Source organism: Molossus molossus, unplaced genomic scaffold (genome assembly GCF_014108415.1).
Source record: "Molossus molossus isolate mMolMol1 unplaced genomic scaffold, mMolMol1.p scaffold_m16_p_13, whole genome shotgun sequence".
Taxonomy (NCBI): domain Eukaryota; kingdom Metazoa; phylum Chordata; class Mammalia; order Chiroptera; family Molossidae; genus Molossus; species Molossus molossus.
In genome coordinates this window covers 43,051,220-43,064,388 of record NW_023425348.1, presented here as the reverse complement: position 1 = coordinate 43,064,388, position 13,169 = coordinate 43,051,220, and the positions used below count along the sequence as shown (strand labels likewise).

The 13,169-nt window shown below is 41.2% G+C and overlaps 1 pseudogene; it reads right to left on the bottom strand.

The window, feature by feature from the left end:
* Positions 1-11,816: 11,816 nt before the first annotated feature.
* LOC118629216 lies at positions 11,817-11,982 on the bottom strand (annotated as a pseudogene).
* Positions 11,983-13,169: the final 1,187 nt, after the last annotated feature.

Genomic DNA, 13,169 nt, shown 5'->3' with positions numbered 1-13,169 from the left:
GGATCTGACACAGCTTTAGTCCTATGTGTGCTGGAAGAGCAAAGGAGATAGAAGATGGTTCCTGCCCATCAAGCTCCCATCCTAAGCTGAGTAATTAAAGGCCAAGAAATAAGAGTTACTTATGGTGATGGATGAATTGTTGATCTTAGGCCATCTTATCCTTCAGTAGGGGAAATGAGACTGCCTCTAATGCCCTCTTGGGACAAGAGCGCCAAGGCAGTGGGCCACCTAGAAGGAATCATTGTCTTACTGGGTCTCCTGCCAGAAAGGGAGAACTGCTGAGCATGGACAACTGTTCCTGAAGGATTAAGGTCTGGAAAATTAATACACACAATCACAACTGTAGAACAGTCAGTATGAAATATTTCTAGTGTTCACACTTTTGAGCCTTTCAGGCTGAGGTCAACCCCAGGAACCTTTGTTAGAGACCTCAACCTGTTGACCAAGTACTCTGGCAATAGTTATATACAACTATAATAAATAGCTATCATTTTCTAAGCACCAAAGACTTTACATATGTCATCTCATTTAATTTTATAAGCATCCAACAAATCAGATAACCCTATTCCCATTTTACAGATGAAGAAATTGGTGCTCTAGCAGTTTTGTGACTTGAATAAGTTCACAAAGTGGGTAAGTTAAAAACAATAGCTACCAGCCCTGGCCGGTTTGGCTCAGTGGTTAGAGCGTCAGCCTCTGGTCCACAGAGACCCGGGTTCGGTTCCCGCTAAGGGCATATACCTTGGCTGCAGTTTGTCCCCGGCCCTGGTTGGGTCGTGTGGGTGGCGGCCACTCGATGTGTCCCTTTCACATCGATGTTTCTCTCTCTTCCTCTCTCTCCTTCCCGCTCTATCTGAGTGAAAAATGGAAAAATGTCCTCGGGTAAGGATTAAAAAAAAAAAAACAATAGCTACCATATATTTGCTGCTTACAATGTGCCAGATTCCATGTTGTAACACTGTTGGTTGCCTACCCAACAAACCTCCCACCCCTTTTCTGCTCACAGAATCCTAATTTTGTTCAGATAGCCATCTCTCAGGAAAAAGGACTCTATCTCTAGTACAACTGGCCAAGCAATCATGGTGACCCTATTCCTTTTGGTAAGTGATTGGATTAGAAGCAGGTCTGTGACCCAGCTCAGGCCAAAGATGTGGGAAGGGGTGTCAGTAATGAGAGGAGAGATTGTATGTTCTGTGAGAACACCAGAGAGAAGTTTTCTCACTCTCAAAAAATAAATAAATAAAAGAAAGGGATGACCCTCTTCTGCTGCTGTATATTTTAGTGTCTGGATGTGATACCTGGAACTGTGGAAGCCATGATCATGAATAAAGCCAGCCTAGGAAGGCCTACACATTGAGATTGGAAGAACATAAAGATAGAAAGAACCTGGATCCTTGATGAATTAATTAACCAATCCTGAAATTTCCCTATTTTTGGACTTCTTGTTATGTAAGATGATAAATTTTCCTTATTGTTTCATGCATTTTGAGTTTTTATTTGTCACTTGTAGCTGCAGACCTTCCGAGACACATGTACTTTCTCATTTAATTGTCACCAGAAATCAATGAGGATGATGTTATTGTCCCTATTTTACATATTAGAAAATGAAAGCTCAGAGAAGTTAGGTAACAATTTTATCAGAGAGATAGGAAATGGCAGAATAGTATGTGAACCTAGTTCTGCCTAACTCCAGAGCCAGAATTCTCAATCACATCATACTAAGCAAGACAATGAAAATTGAACCTGGTCTGGCTGGATCCAAAGACCATGCTCTTTCTTCCATATTTTACCGTCTCCGAATTTCTGCAATGAAATTTCCAGAAACTTGAGTCCATGATGTTTGGAACTTAAGATCTGATGGCCCCTATCAGGATGAAGAGGACACAGTATAGAACAATTGCAAGTGAGAGGGAGCCAGATACATAAATTGGCCTAGCCTTAATACCCCCATTACTAGAAGATCGGGCCTTTCCTGCTACTGGGGAACACCTATTGAAAGGGACAATCTGGTGTCCAATGAGACACAATTGAACTAACTCGTGCTTTTGTACGTGAAATTCCTGTCTTTCCTCAGGTATTCAGTCCCACTTTTCCAACTGCTCCAGTGGCAAATTACTTGGCATCATTCCCTGTTAGGGATTTTAGGATGAGAGATTCCTATAATCAAATGCAGGATTGGACAAAATGACAGCTAAGATCCATTCCTTTGTTGAAGAGTCTAGGATTACATTATGTTTGTTCTTTTTTTGTTTGTTTGTTTGTTTTCCCTCAATCTACCAAAAATATGGCAGTAATGAGGAACACAATCAACTCAAATATTTCTGAGCATCTTGTTTTCACCAGGCCCTGTCTGGGACATGGTGATACAGATGAACTTACATAACTCCTGTTGTCTAAGCTCAGTCTAGCGAGAAGGCTGAGGCATAGGGCCACATGATTAAAATAAGGAGGAGACTATGCCCAGGTTTTTAACACAGTTTGTGGCAGGAACCTCAAGCAAGAAGATGTGATGTGACTAGAGCCATTATAGACATTGAAGGTAGCCTAGAGATGTGATCTGTAGAATGGGTAGGCTTTGGACAGGTGAGAATGGGCATGGAGAAATTAAGAAAAGTACCAAGGCAAGAAAACTCCATGTCTTCAGAGAATAGCAAGTGCCCTTCTGACTGGAGTATTTGGAGTTTATAGTGGAAGATAAACCTAGAAAAGGCATTTGGTGTTGTCCTCAGATAGGTCCAACATACCAGGGCAGATGGCTTGGTTTGAATTTGGTAGGAAATGAGAAGCCAAAGAGACTTTTGATCAGAAACATAACACACTTAGCATCATGCTTTACTGAATGTTAATTCAGCAGGTATAAGCAGAATTGACATGGGAAAAGATGGGAAGCAGGAAGATGAATTTGAAGACTTGGGGAATCCCTTCTCACTGACCACCTAGTGAAAGCACTGCTTTCCAACCAGCGGAGCCCAAGGATCTGGTATACTGCAGAAAGGCAACTTCATTGGCCCAGGAAGAAACTCACCTCACTCTGAGGGTTCCTGCCTGGCTTGAGGCTCACATACATTATGACGTACACTGCAGAGGTGCTGACAGAGCCAGAGGACTGGGATCAGTTACACAGGGAGAGGAGGTAAGACTGCCAAAGCTGAGTGCAGAGAATCATCACTAAAAATAGGAGGGCCAGAAGGAGCCCAAGACAGCTTCTTCTCAGCCCACTTTGAGGAGCTCAGAGCAGGGGTTCCAGACTTTGGCAGGGCTGGAGGCCTTAGATACTTGGAAGTCCCAGGATGTGAGGACCAGGGAGGTTCCTGAAGTATCCAGTAACCCTTACTGAGAAGCTGGGCCAGTTCTGCATGATTTCTGGGAGTAGCTTGGTCTTTTGGCCCTGGATCTAGAAGTGGGGATTGCACTGCATTTCCTCCACACTGTCACTGGATGCAGAGAACTCCTTCCATTAGCTGCTTTTGGGCCATGTGGACAAGCCCTTTTCTGAGTCCTCTCAATTTCTTTCTTTTTTTTTAATCCTCATCCAAGGATATTTTTCTATTTGTCTTTAGATACAGTGGGAGGGGGAGAGAGAGAGAGAAACATCGATGTGAGAGGGACACATTGACTGGATGACTTCTGCACGACCCTAACCAGGGCTGGGGACGAACTGCAGCAGAGGAACATGCCCTTGACCGTAACTGAACCTGAGAGTCATTGGTCCATGGGTTGGTGCTCTAACTGTTGAACCAAACCGGCCAGGGCTCAATTTCTTTCTACTTGATTCATCACCTGTGTGAGGCTCTGAGCGTCAATACTGGCTCCTCTCTGACAAGCTCTGGCCAGACATGTACATGTTTCTTTCCTAAACTTTCTTTATGACTAGCATTCCTGGCACATTCCTTCTTGATGGTCTGTGTTCATTGCCATACGTTTTTTTGAAAAGCAAAATGGCCCCATGAAGTCATCAATCTTTATAAAGCAAACCTGCAGGTAACATAAACAAGAGAAGGGGATGGGTTTAAGAGAAAATTGCAGTTCTCCAACAGAAAGTTGAAGTTCGTCACTTTCACAAAGAAATATGCTATTCCCCATTTTTTGGAATGCCTGGCTCTTATGGTCTTATATCCATTTTCCTAGTTCCCAAAGAGACACAGGTACTAAGAAATATTTCTCCCTTTACAGAAAAACAAGAATGCAAGTGTGATGACAAAAGGGTGTGATAGAGATGAGCATGTTACTGAAAAGGATTAACAACACTTCACTCATGTGGGAATGAGAGCCTAGTGTTGCTAGATCTTCTGATCTTTCAACAGAAGCTGGAGATGCAAAATTTTATATGAAATCTCCCAATTTTAAAGTGTTGGCAAAACAATTTTAAAAAGAATTTTATGACAAAGAAAGCACATCTCTGGACCAAATCATCCTAACAATTTATCACCTGTCCTACAGGGTCAGGTCTAAGTTCCTTAGCCTGAAACTCAAGCCATTTATGACCTGATTTTTGCTCATTTTTCAATTGTGTTTCCATGCTCTTCCCACCACACCAACCCACACGAAGCACCCAGACCCCGATCTTCTGTCTTTACACCTCTGCACTGATGGTCTCCATCTGCAAAGCACATCCCCCTTTCTCTGCCTGGGACTCTTTTAAGCAATTTCTCAAGATTTAGATCAAACTATACTTCCTTCCAAAAGCTACCCTTTTCTTTGTAAGATTAGGTACTCTTTATTCTTTCTATGCTTCCACTGTGCCCTGAATGCACTTCAACCAGACCTGCTACCACACTGCACTGAAATTTCTGGCTTCTTTGTCTGTTGTGCACTAGCCTGAGAACTCCTGGAGGGTAGGACTTTCATAGTCCCTGACCTGAGAGCCTAGGGTAGGAGAGTGATAAATACACAAAGAAAGTAAAAATAGTTTCTTTACAGGGAAAAATGAAAATTCAAACAAGGTAGAGAGCCTGAGGCTTGGACATTCCAGGTAATATGTTCAAGAGGTGATAGCATGTGATAAACAGAAGAAAAGCCCAGAAGTCAGGAATTAGGATGATTAAAACAGGCTGGAAAATGGAATGACTTTAGAAGCTACGAATAGGTAAGGGTGTCTGGAGCCTGATTTTACAGGGTGCTGAAATATGACAAGGACAGAGATGGGTCTCACACCTTAATGTCTTAGTACTGGGCTCCACTACCAGCTTGGTAGTCTGATGAGTTTCTATTCTCCATTTTAAGGATTATTCTTTCAGCAAACATTTATTTGGCATCTAGTCTGGGCCAGACATTGTTAGGGCACAATTAACTATAGAGAGGAATCAGATATGATTCCTGTGCTTGAGCTGGTGATCTTGTGAAGGAAATGGACATATAGTTGCTTGAGATTTGGGAAGCAGGCGTGAATCAGCAGCCATTGCTCTTTGAAGATCATGGGGTTAGTTACAGGAACACCAGACATGAAGGTGCCAGTAGATTCCAGCTTGTCTTCACTCTCCTGCACTCCACATCCAGCTCTTCGCAGCTGGTGACTATCCTGGACAATAGTAGCTCCAAGCCCACCACCAGACATTTGGCTGAGGACCCACAGACTTCTCCCATAGACTTTCCCTCCAGCTCCCCTTTCATAGAAGCTGGTATGGTTGGCTTCTTCTGCAATTGACCGATTGGTGACTCCACTGATCCTCACCCCCTCCTTCAGAGTTGTACTGTCCCAGGTCATCCCACAATTGTGTAAGTTCTAATTCCTATAGGAAATCCCTTATCCCATAATTTATAGTAGTTCTGCTTCTTTTGTTTAACACTGACTGAAACACTGTGCTTTTCCCAAGGATGAAAATAATTGAGTGGACAGAACAGACTAAAGTTAAAAGTCAGCTTCACCAATATCTCCATAACTTGAGTGCCTCTGCACTTAGTAGTTCAGTAAATATTTGTTTAAGTGCATTGAATTTTCACATTGCTTCCAATTCTTTGTTGGTACAGATATCATTGCAAAAAATAGCTTCCAGGGAAGATGTGGAGATTTTGTTGCTGTTGTTATGTTTTTTGTTTGCTTGTTTGTTTGTTTGTTTTGCTTTGTTTTTGCTTCTGTTTAATTCTTTTCCTTGGATCAATGCAAGGGTATGGAGTTCTTTATGGCTTAGACACTAAAGTTTTGACCCAGGACCATATCCATTGTGTTGGCGGCATGTATTCTTCATATCCTGGGGGTACGATAGATTTTCCTCCGGCTTCAGTTTCCCTCTCTCCCCCTCACCTTCTGTCCCTTGCAAAAAATAGAGAAAGCCTTTCTCATAGGCATTTTCTCCAAAGAAATATTTCACATTCTAATCAGATCAGTAAAAAAAAAAAAGATATATTGGGTTACTCTTATGGGAATGAATGTTCCTCTGGCCGGGCTGGGTTGGAAGAGGGAGAAACAAAAACATATGGAAGTGGAGACGCTGCTTACTTGGGTTGGATAGACAGCAATAAACTCTGAACCACTTAACTCCCAGGGAATTTCCCTCTTGTTACTTAGACCATTCAGCACTTTTTGGGAGAAGACATGTTACATGTTCACTTTGCCTCCTGGAAAGCTGGATTAAATGTTGTTTCAATTAGGCAACCATTTATGGAATGTCTGTCCTAAACTTGTCCCTATGCTAGTTGCTGGAGATACTACTTTTGAAGCATTTTCAGCCAAAAAGGGCGGGAAACAATGAATTATAGCACAAATCAGCCTATAATAAGTGCTGGAAAAGTCATAAACAAAGAACTACAGAACAGAAGAGGGAGCAATTACACCTGTTAAGGGAGTGGTGGGGTGGGAGAAAAAGTCTAAGAGAAGTGTTAAAGAATAAATAGGCAGAGAGAGCTAACATTTAAGTTTAAAGCTGGGTTTCACAGAAGGTTAACTGGGGAGACAGCTAATAATTACTTGCTGATCATCTATCCTACGCCAGTCACTGTGGTAGGTGCTGTACATATATTATCCCCAAAACCCATCTGGAGGAAAGTGAAGTACAAAGAAGTGAGGTAACTTATTTAAGAACTTGAGAGCGTAACCATGGCCAGTTTTGCTCAATGGTTAGAGCATCGGCCTGCGGACCAATGAGTCATGGGTTTGATTCCGGTCAAGAGCACGTACCTGGGTTGCAGTTCGTCCCTGGCCCTGGTTGGGTGGTGTGAGAGGCAACCAGTCAATGTGGCTCTATCACATTGATGTTTCTGTCTCTCTCTCTCCCACTCTATCTGATAATAGAAAAATATCCTCAGGTGAGGAATAAAATTTTAAAAAAGAACTTGAGAGCGTAGAATTGAGATTTAAACCCAGATCTCTCTAACTTCCAAGTCCATGTCCTGCTCCCATCAGGGCTTAGAGAATTATTTTCAAAACACATTTGAGATGGGCTATAAAAAATAAGGATTTTGACAAGTTTCAAAAGGCAAGGGAGTGGACAAAGGGATGAAGTAAAAGCATTCTGGGAGGTGAACAGTCTCAGGCCAGGTGTGAAGGTGCAAGGATGGTCTGGGGCATCTTAGGCGGTCTGGGGGGACTGTGGGAAGACTTTGCCATATGCCCACACTGCTGTCTTCTCGGGTTCAACATGCCATTCAGTAATTCGCTTAACAGTGCTGGGGATTCAGAGCTCAAAAACCTTAGTCCTTGCTCTTAAAGAGTCTCCAATCTAATTAGTCTGGTGAGATAACTGCTGTCACCACTGATTATCTTGCACACTTCAGCTCAGGGTGTGTGTGTGTGTGTGTGTGTGTTTGTATGTGCACGTGTATACACTCACACAGGTGTCGTTTGGACGATTTCCTTCCCAGTCGTTTCTCAACACATATATTCCCTGGGCTTTCCATAAGTGTGTATTCTTTTATTGCCTCTGTCTTTTGCAAGGCTTGGCCTTGATGTGATAAGTTGAAAGCCCATAGCATCTCAACAAGTGTCCTTTCAATCCAAGAGAGACCTGACATGGTCTTCCACCAGCTCACTTGAAAAAATAATGATCAACTCCAGGGCTTCAAGGAAAAGATCTTTATTGGAACTGTCAAGAAAGTGGACACCGTCTACCATTTCTCTGCCGACTTTATAAGTGCTCAACACATCTTGAAAGAGAATATGGCTCCAAGACTTTTGTTCAGCTGGCTGGAGTAGTTTTAAAAAACGCATTCTGTCTCTGGCAAATCATAGCAGAACGTCATAAACAGCTGGAAACTCTCTGAGGTGAAGACAAGCTGGATATTATGTTTGGATTTATAGCCCCCTCCCCCATGATAGCCGATTTTCATTTCCTACAGGGTTATTATTTCCATCTTTATGAAATATCTTGGATCTCACCTTGGATAATTACTGATTATCATCAGCTCCTCACCTGAGGTGGCTTAGCACTTGGGTGAACCTGAAAACAATTTTTTTTTTTTTCAAAAACGAGCTAGGGAAAGCTCAGTGTGTGAGATTATGTATTTCTGTTTTCATTTGCAATTCCCTTTGGTTTCCTAATGATCGAGTCATTAATCAGTGTCAAATCACCTTCCACAGCACAGACAGTATTTTTGTCCCTTGGGTTCCAAGTGGATTAAATGACAATAACTTGTGTTATTAGGTCTGGTGCTCTCTTGTGAGTTACTTTGGTAATCACAAACCCAGAGACTTTTAGGGTATAGTCAAGATCTCACTGGCTATCTATAGTTTTTAACTATGGGTGTACATCACCATCTTTTGAAATTTGATAGAGCTCCCAAATTATTTTGACAAGTACTCCCAGTTGAGAACCACTAAGAGTTCAAACATCCCTCATTTCACTCCTTGAGATTGCCTTTCTATGCATCCTTTTATGCTTCTACCCCTTTCCTTTTTCTACTTCCTCTGCCATGTTACTCCATCCTCTCCTCACTTCTCTGCCTGGTCAAATTCTATTCACCCTATGAGGCCCAGCCCAAATGCTACCTCTGCTGTGAAGCCTTCTGTGATGAAAATAACCCTTTCTCCTGGACCCTAGAGCACTTCTTTAAAAAATAATATTTTTTTAAATCCTCACCCAAGGATATTTTTCCATTTTTATTTTTTCAGATAGAATTGGGGTGGGGAGAGAGAGAGAAACATCAATGTGAGAGAGACACATCAATTGGTTGCCTCCTGCACAACCCCGACCAGGGCTGGGGACCAAACTGCAACCAAGGTACGTGCCCTTGACCAGAATCGAACCCGTGACTCTTCAGACTGTGGGCTGACACTCCAACTGCTGAGCCAAACTGGCCAGGGCCCAGAGCACTTCTTTTTTTTTTTATCCTCACCCGAGGACATTTTTCAATATCTTATTCAGCAGAGTGGGAGGGAGAGAGAGAGAGAAACTTCGATGTGAAAGGGACACATCGAGTGGTCGCCACCCACACGACCCAACCAGGGCCGGGGACAAACTGCAATCAAGGTACATGCCCTTAGCGGGAACCGAACCCGGGTCTCTCCAGACCGCAGGCCGATGCCCAGAGCACTTCTTAAACATCTTTCTGGACGTTCTGTGTTACCAAGTTCTCCCATGGTATATAGAGCTGTCTGCATGTGTCTAACTTCTCCACCCAACTGTGAGCTCCAGGATAATGGCTGTACTTTATTCATCTTCCTATCTCCAGGGCCTGACACTCCTTCACTGAATGAATGAGGAGGTTGATATCCAAAAGAAGTAAAGAGACTTTACTTTGGTCCATTTAGTTTAGCCAGATTTGGGCTTCCTCTGAGTTTATTCACTAAGTTGCTTACAAAGAAAGATGTGCAAGGATGTAAAAAGGAAGAACCTAAAGGGCCATGGTATTAGTTTTTAATATTCTTTTAAAAGTATCACTTTCCCAACAAAAGTGACAATAGCTGCTTTTATCTGAATTAGTAATGGAAGGCTCGATATTAACTTGAACTTGAGGAAGAGTTTTCAAGGAAATCAATCTCAGAAAATTCCAAATCTTAATTGATGGTTAAATCAGTGTAGACAATGTTAGCTTAAAAATCAGACCTGCCCCCTGATTCCTGTGTGACTTTGTATAAGTTACTTTACTTCTCTGGGTCTCAGATACCTGTTCTGTAAAATGGGAGGTTAAACTGTTTATCTCTGAGGTTTTATTACCTTAACTAGAATCATTTGTCAACTGATGCGGCAGCTTCTTTATTTGGCTCTACTCCATACTTAGGAGAATATAGTCATCTTAATAAGAGACTAAGGAGTTTTATAAAATGTCATTAAATCATAGCAATAATATAAGTACCTAAAATAAAACTTGTAAAATAGAGTAAAGGAAAAAGAATCACCCATAGTTCTATCACTGTAATAGGTCATTGTTCTGGCTCGTTTTCTTCTATTCAATTTTTTTGCTATTTACATATCATAAGCATATTCCTTGATGTTAATTATTTGTAATTCTTATTTTAAATGACTACATAATGAGTAAATGTGTGGTAAATGTAAATACTCTCCTATTATAAGATAATTAGGTTGCAATTTTTTATAGCATTGACATTAAAATCTCTATAAAATACAACCTTTCCCATATTTTGGATTATTCCCACAAATGGGAATCCTGTATCAAGGGGTATGAATATTATTTATTTATTTACTTAGAGAGAGAGGAAGGGAGAGAGAGATAGAAACATCGATGTGAGAGAGAAACATCGATTGGTTGCTTCCTTCATGCTCCCCACAGGGGATGGAGTCTGCAACCTGGGCATGTGCCCTGACTGAGAATTGAACTAGGACCTCTCAGTCCATGAGATGACGCTCAATCCACTAAGCCACACTAGCCCGGCAAGGGGTATGAATATTTTTATGACTCATCACACACTGCCACGGTTTATTTTAGTGAGCATCTGTGATTTTGCTGTGCAGCATTCTTTCACCTTCCTCTGATACACAGTATGCTCATTTCCTAAGGGAAACCATGCTCACCCTCACAACCACTCCATGTGCTTTGGGAATAGGTAACTTTACTCAAACCCCTCCCCTCTTTTCCAAAGAGTAACATGTGGTCCAGGCCTGGCAAATCAGGACATTATATTCCCCTGGCCACAGTTCAGGGATGGGTATGTGACCCAGAAAGAACCAATAGCAACAGAGCAAAAAGACTTTTGAGAAGACTGTTGGAAGAGATTGCATGTGCTCTTTTCTGCTGAAGCTATGAGCAGGGAGGATGATATAAGCCTAGAACTGCTAGGAGCCAACACATGGTAACTGAGAATGAAGCCAATATAGTAGAAGACAGAGTTGAGGGATGGAGAGATACTAAGACTGGCCCTGTTTGAATCTTTGGATTCAGTAATGCCTAAAGCCAGACCACCCTAGGACTTACTTTTAAGTAAATTGAACCAACATTTTCCATTGTTCCTTAAACTCATTCATTCATTCATCTACAATTTGTCACACACACACACACACACACACACACACACACACACCCCTAACTGGTACAGGTAGGTTTTTGTTTTAATTCCTTTTTAAAAAATCAATAAACTTTATTTTTTAGAGCAGTTTTAGGTTCACAACAAAATTAATGGAAAGTACCCACACACACACCTCCCTCACTATAAACATCCCACACCAGAGTGCTACATTTATTACAACTGATGAACCTACATAACATATCATTATCACCCAAAGTCTGTAATTTATACTAGGGTTCTCTTAGTGTTGTTCATTCTATGGGTTTTGAAATGTGTTTACTGTATGTGTCCACCACTGTAGCACCTTTTTACTTTTTACTGAGGCATACCTTACATAAAGAACACAATCTTATATGTACAGCTTGATAAACTTTTACATATGCATATCTATTTATATAACTCCTACCCAGATCAAGATATAGAACATTTCAAGCACCCTAGTAGGTTCCTACATGCTCCATTCAAATAGTTGCTTCCCTAAAGGTATTTACTATTCAGAGTTCTATCATTAGTTTTTTTTCCCAATTAGCTATAATCGCACCTCGGATAAACTTCATTGGCTACAATACTGCCAACTGCGCAAAGCTTAGTATTTTTAATTTTCTATTCTCACCCGAAAATATGTTTTACTGATTTGAGAGAGAGAAAGGTATGTGAGAAACACTGATTGGTACCCTCCTGTACATGCCCCTACCAGGGATCGAACCCGAAAACTTGGTATGTGTGCCCTGACCGGGAATCAAACCAGCAACTTTTCAGCACATGGGATGACACTCCAACTGAGCCACACTGGCCAGGGCTCACTATAGTTTTTGACTGCTTTTGAACTTTATATAAATAGAATCTCATAGTATGACTGCAATCTCTTTAGCCTCTTAGTAGCCCAAGCCTGTTGTTATAATGGGAAAATACTTTGAGCCTTCAAGTGATTCCTGATACTTTGGAGAGTTTTAGGGGAAGGAATGAGTATGTTTTGCATGTGAAAGCAATATGAATTGTTGTGGATAGAGGACTGACTATGGTAGATGATGTTTTTGAAACACGGCCACACAATATTTCTGACCTCTACCACTTTTCCATCAAGAAATGAAATCTATTTCCCTTTCCCTTGAACCTGGATGGGCTTGATGTTCTAATCAAGAGTATGGCAGAAATAATGCTATGACTTCTATAGCTTAATCATAAAAATAAGTTTCCTTTTGTGTCTTTTTCTCTAGTCACTTACTCTTGGAATGTGGCCTCATGTTGTAAAGAAGCCTAGGCCACATGGAAATGTTCGCACTGATAATCCCAGCAAAGATTCCAGGCATCAGCCAACATCAACTGCTGGCCATATGAATGAATGAGCCTTCACATGATTCCTGATCTGAGCCTTTAAGCTGCCCAGCTGATGAACTGTCTCCAAATAAGCCACACCAAAATGGAGATTCATGAGCAAAATAGATTATTTAAACAACAGCAATGGTTTATTATGCAACTAGATAACCAGAACTCCATAATATTTGTGTATTCTTGGGAAGAGTCTTCCGATGATATTTGACTTTGGACAATTTATTTTTCTCTGTAGGCCTTGTTTTTCTTGTAAAACAAAACAATAATTACTATGTCATTGGGAATGTTGTGAAATTTAAATAAGATAATGCACATGAGATGCTCTTGTTATAATGGGACGTCAATGCTACCTAATATTATTTCAATTTATTTATATCAAGTTGTTCTCGATTTACTTTTTTTTAAACTTATTTTTTCTTTATTTATTTTTAGAGAGGGAGGA